The sequence below is a fragment of the Triturus cristatus genome, chromosome 3_2, assembly GCF_964204655.1.
Source record: "Triturus cristatus chromosome 3_2, aTriCri1.1, whole genome shotgun sequence".
In the NCBI taxonomy this organism is placed as follows: Eukaryota; Metazoa; Chordata; class Amphibia; order Caudata; family Salamandridae; genus Triturus; species Triturus cristatus.
Genome location: NC_140584.1, coordinates 301,631,348 through 301,637,559, shown reverse-complemented (window position 1 = coordinate 301,637,559; position 6,212 = coordinate 301,631,348). Strand labels below are relative to the sequence as shown.

The 6,212-nt window shown below is 45.1% G+C and overlaps 1 pseudogene across 1 annotated transcript; it reads left to right on the top strand.

The window, feature by feature from the left end:
* The first annotated feature begins 306 nt into the window (after positions 1-306).
* LOC146857213 (nucleolin pseudogene) lies at positions 307-2,787 on the top strand (annotated as a pseudogene). The gene has a single exon (XR_014979878.1). The product of XR_014979878.1 is annotated as a nucleolin pseudogene (transcript).
* The last annotated feature ends 3,425 nt before the right edge of the window (positions 2,788-6,212 follow it).

Below are 6,212 nucleotides of genomic sequence, written 5' to 3'. Positions count from 1 at the left end.
TATTAAGGAGACAATTCTGAAGTTATGCTGTCCATCTCGCACAATGCTTGGATTGCCATTTCCATTAATTTTCAAAGACAGCTCAGCGAGATATTATGGTTTATAAAAGTGCCACGAGTACTGTTTGGTTCTTTTGTTGCTAACTTAAAGAAATAAAAATAAAGACCAGGACGTTTTAAACCACTAGAACTCTGCGATCGCAATGTGAATTGTCGGGTCTGTCTTCCATATCTGGTGAGTTAAGTCTTTCTTTCTCTGTCAGTAGTTTATTTATGTCTATGGGGTGTACGTCTCTTTTCTATGTCTGTGACCACGCTCTTAGCCTGCACTTTACAGACTCGTGGCTCGGTTCGAATTAGTTTCCCTCGTGCTCGTTTATCCAGCCTGCCGCTGCATACCGGCAGCAGTCGCGCGGGTGAGCCCAGCTACTGTGCCAGTCTACAGGAACACCCGCAGATACCTGTTACCGCACGGACTTGCCACCGCGGGCAGAGAGACCCCCTGGTTTGGACATCATGGTGAAGAACACGCCAAAAAAACAAGGCAAGAGAAAAAACCCAGACCCACCTGAAGAAGGCGATGATAATAGCCGTGAGAAAGAGGCGGTACCTCGGAAGGTAAAGCTGACGCCAGCAAAGGTATCTGGTACACCTAAGAAGCAGGCATCCATGCCCGGAGTGGTGGCAGCTAAACCTGGCAAGACGCGTGCAGCACCTGCAAAGTCTTTAATCAGTCCGGGAAAGAAGACTGCAGATGCTAAAAAGGCAGATAGTGAAGAAATGGAGGGTGACGACGAACCTGAAGAGGCTGTTGCAGATGTCATTCTGTCTCCAGCCAACGGAAATGAGGCTTTGAAGGAGAGTGATGACGACCTAGGTGATAATGCAGTTAAAAAAATCGTGAAGGCATCCAATAAGCGGAAAAAAGTAGTTCCGAAGAAAAGTGGACTAAAAGACGAGAAAGAAAAAAATAAAGCGACTGAAAGTTTCACGCTTTATATTCGCAATCTAAACGCTGCAAACAGTTTTGATGAATTAAAGGAAGCCATCCGGCAGTTTTTCTCTGAACAGAAGTTCACAGTTTGTGATGTCCGAATTGCAGGATCAAAGAAATTTGGTTATGTCGATTTCCCCAATGAGGAAGATTTGGAGAACGCTCTGAAACTAAATGGGGCGTCAATTCTTGGTTTGGAAACCGAGATGGCCAGAGCTCAAAGTTACGACAGCAGCATAAAAAACAAGAAAGAAAGGACTGAAAGAATTTTGTTTGCCAAGAATCTGCCATACAGCACAACAGCAGATGATCTGCGAAAAGTTTTTGAGAATGCGGTAAATATAAGAATTCTCGCTTCAAATAAAAAAGGCACTAGCAGAGGCGCTGCATCCATAGAATTCAAGTCTGCAGCAGAGACGGAGAATGCTCTAAAGGAGAAGCAAGGGGCCGATGTTGGAGGCAGACAAATTGTTTTACACTACGCAGGTGAAAAGAGTACAAATATGCAGAGTGATTTGGAGACTGTGGTCGTGAAAAACCTAGCATTTAAAGCCACTGAATCGTCTCTCCAGAACGTTTTCAAGAACGCAGTATCCATTAGAATACCAAAAGATGATTCAGGCAGATCCCAAGGATTTGCCTTGGTTGAGTATCCCAACAAGAAAAGTGCAAGGAAAGCAATGGAATCGCACAAAAATGTAGAAATCGAAGGCAGGCACATCTGCCTGGAACTCCAGGGCGCACCATCAGAGAAATCAAAAACTTTGTTTGTCAGAGGACTCTCAGCTGACACAACAGAAGAAACCTTGAAAGAAGCCTTTGATGGGGCTGTGGGAACCAGAATAGTCACTGACCGAGATAGTGGAGCATCCAAAGGATTTGGGTTTGTGGATTTCTCCACTGCTGAGGATGCCAGTGCAGCAAAAGAAGCAATGGAAGATGGGGAAATAGATGGTAACAAGGTGACAGTAGAGTTTGCCCAGTCCAAAAGAGAACGTGTAAAAGGAGGAGGTAGTGGTAAAATAATTAAAGGAAAAGGAGGAAATGCTGGAAGAGGCAGGGGAACGTTTCGTGGTGGTAGAGGTACTGAAAAAGGCAGTAAAAAAGATGAATCCCGTGGAAGAGGCAAGGGAAGTGGTGGAGCCCAGTCTGAAGTCGGAGGGAAAAAAATCAAACTGACTGAGTAAACACATCCCCCCCCCCCCACCCTTTATCCTGCTACATAGGAATCAAGATTTTATTGGGGTTCATATTGGCTCATCACCTCCTCAACTGGCGTGTTTTATGCAATACCATTAGTTCTCCTTAGCTTGTTGGGCGACCACGCTTTGTATTCTACGACTTGCTGGCTCACCATGGAATGTGGAAAATAAAACTACAGGTCCAAGAATGCAAATAGCTGGTAGATAAGAAGCCAGGACTAGCTAATAGTATTACACATGATGGAGTATATACTGGTCTCGTTCTGATAACCATCTATGAAACTGTATGTGATTGGATGGGCAGGCCTTAATGTTGTCACCTGAAAATATTGCACCCTAATGGGATCAGCATTGGCAGCAGTTCTCTTTGCTGGATTCTTGCTATAGGGACTTCATATTTTTAACGAGTGCTGAATATGGGAAGTAATTTTCAATTTGTCATCTATAACATTTTATTGTGTGAGAATATGATTGTGCTTTCCCTGTTTTTCTTCTATGTGCCTGTACTAAAAAGATGTACAAATAAGTGTTGCGTATGCCTGAGAAACCTTCTTTTTAAGGTTTTATGGTCTGGGCAATAAACCCGATCAAAGATTTAAGCAGTCTTCTTTTTTTAGACGGTATGAACAGAAAGTTAGCTGGTAGAGTGAGTAGCTACTGGCTGCTATGGAGAATCCAACCAGGAAGCAGATTAGTGTAGTTGTCATATCTATGTAGAAATGAAATTCCAGAGTAAGGATGTTGGGGCAAAGCATCAATCACAATTAAGTGGATGTTTGAAACAGAGTTGTATTTCTAAGGTGTTGCATGGATAGTGAAATGGGAGTGATGTGGAGTCGCATGGAAAACAAAAAAAAATTATGGGAAGATTCCTTGAATTCATCTCAATCCCTGATAGTTATTGTGGGTTGCAGTTTATTTTTTTTCTTGTCCCCCTTGCCATCGCAGGCAGGAATCCGCCAAAAGCAAATTATCCTTGGTCCTGCTCTCAATAGGATCAGTCAAATCCAAACCACCAGGCCCAGTGAATGGGAACATAAGCAACTCCAGAACGGTTTTGGCCTATATGGGCTTCGCCAGTAGGGTGCAGCTGGTGTCTTTTGGGTACTGAGTATTGGTCTCATGCCTGGGCACATCCAGTGCACTTACAGCATTGCGCTCAAAACATTCCACCCATCAATGTTTTGCATTCTATCGCTGGGAAACATGACACTGAGAGTGGACCATGCACCTTGGGTGTTGGGCCTGTCACACTTGGATTGCTGTAGGCTATATTAGACTGAGGAAAGTAGCCCAGACACTCTGCAGAGCTGCCTGTAGTATATGGGGTGGTCCATGCTATGGAAAAGGGGCATAGAGCTTGGAGGGGAAGTACAAAAACGAAATCCGTTTGGCGTGTGACTGGAGTAGGATCCAGTAAATTAGAGGGTGTTTTGAGCACTGTGACACTAAGGATGCTTATTTGGACTGTGACACTCGGGGGATATTTCATTGTTTCGTCACAGTGGGTAAACCCACATGACTTTGTTGTGGCAACACTTACAAAACTGAGCACACTCAATCCAACTAGCTCCTCCATATGCCTTTGGGTAACTGGGTTCACCCAATTTCCTTTCGGCTCTAAAGTTGCAATAAAAATGTACCCTTTGGAAAGCACAGACATCTGTTTAGGTTCCACACATATTACTGCACCCTTTACCTTTTTGGAGGATTTATTTAAAACTGTCTACTCCGTGTAAATTCCAAGAACCACACATTTCTACAATGCTGGAGAAAGGGATTCCAGCATTTGACCCATCCTGGAAATTGGACATTTTTAGCACTGTCACAGGTGTCCGAGAAGGTTCTACGTAATTACAGAGGTGTGTCGTTTCCTGACATTGTCCATTTGTTTGGATGTTGTTTTGAATTTTTTGTTTTTAGTCCTTCTTAGGACAGTAAGTCTTATTCAGGACATTGGTGCAGATTGTAGTGTTGTTGCTGTTTCCGGTTCTTCCCAGGTCACTGGTCCCTTTATAGGTCTTGCCTAGCGTTGCAGCGCAAAGCACTGCTGCTTTGCGGGGCATGCTGTTTTAGGGTATTTTTTAGAAGTGGTGTGGAAGCCCCGCCCATTTTTTTCATAGGGTATTTTTTAGAAGTGGTGTGGAAGCCCCGCCCATTTTTTTCATTGGCTGGCGTCATCGTCCATGGTAAATGCTGGCTTCCGATAGATAATGAGGCTTAGTCCCTCCTTGTTACCGCCCTGTCTCCTTTTAGTCCTGATGGGACTGCCCATCAGGACTGGATCGTTTACTTGCGACGTTGTACTGTCTCCTTCATTAGTCGGAAGGCACTATGTTTTGTCAGTCGCAAGTTGAATCCCTTCAAAGGCAGTGGTCTTAAACCCAAGTGCTGGTTAAACAAGCAGCTTCAGAACGATGACTATCCCCGACAGCCCTGTGCCTCGCATCTCCTGAAGCAGAGGGCAAGGGCGTGCAGTCACATGAGCGCGTCTTGCAGCCAGCACTCCCCACGGGACCAGCACTTTGCTCGGGATGCTGGCAGGAGCTTTGTGTCAGATCCCTGTGCCTCGCATCTCCTGAAGGAGAGGGCATTGGCCGCAGTCACATGACCGCATCTTGCAGCCAGCACGGGACCCGCACTTTTTATTTAAATGTCCATGCGAAGTTATTTTACTTAGTAAAATACCGGCTCTTATTTTTTTAAAGAATGGTATATATCACAGTTAAAAAGGTTAATACCCTAATCAAACACAGAACTCAAGTGTATTTTAGGCAATGCGGTTTTAGGCAGCTTTCTGTGGTGTCATTCAAAAATGTGCGGCAGTGCATTCGCCGACCGAGACTTGGACTCGCTTTACTTGCTTATCTCAGATATATAGTTTTGTGATTTCAATTTAAAAAAAAGAGTTCCACCGAGCTGCAGGCACTAACCAGCGTAGGTCTGAAACGCAGATGCAACAAAACCGATACAAGAAAATGATTATAAATAAAATAGAAATGAAATTGTGTTTACAAAAAAGAATTAAAACAAATATTGCTGATGAAGGCTGTCCAAGCATTCCGTAGCGCTGGAGTCACAACATTGTGACCCAGGAGTTCACGGAGGGTGTGTGTACGGTGCCTGTGTGTGTGTGCGCACCTGGGGCGATGAAGGTAAATGGGTAGTAGTAACTGGTGACGAACGGCCTCCACTGAAGCTGCCCATCCATAGCGCCTTCGAAGCCTCGAGTGAAGCGCCTCGTGGGAAAGATAACGAATAACCGGTGTAAGGACCAGAGTGGGGGTGACGTAGCACCAGCGAAGGAGAGTGCGTTAATTCAATGCTTCCAGCCATCTCCGAGACGATACGCTATTGAAATAAGGCAAACACTTTCAGGCCGAGGCTTTCTTTACACTCTGGAGAAATGTACACAATCGTTTCAAAGGAGTTTATGATCCGATGTTGTGTGAACGATCAAGGTAAAGAGAGCCAATGATTTTACATCTACGGGAAATCCTTTTGGCTCGCAGCCCCAGCAACAGCTTCATGTTCTCCCGCTGCCCCATTGAAGTCCCACAAATGAGTGAGTGAGCCAGCTCAGAATAAAAGAGCCGTAACAAAAATTCCAAATCGTCAAAACTGCATACCTTGTTTCCGAGTGATATGTACAAACGTAACTGGAAATAGCTTTCTGGGATTGCACAAGTGCATGTCATTGTCGTGGCTTAAGCTAATAACTTCGGTGGCATGTGGCCCGGCGCACAGCACGTGTGCATGCACATGGGGTACGGGGCTGCACATATGAAATAGACACTCGTACAGTAATAGACACCAGTCGCGCAACGCCCATTGGGCTCAAAGGGCTTCAGCCATCCCCCCTCCCCCGTCGTGTGTTTTAGCTCGGCTGAGACAGATTCCCGGGCACACACACACACGCACCAGAGTACTTCACAGGTCTTTAAAAGACCATTTACTTGTTAACAACGCTTTGTTGTTCTTTCACCCCTTCTAGCGCCCCTGCATCTTCACTTTGCC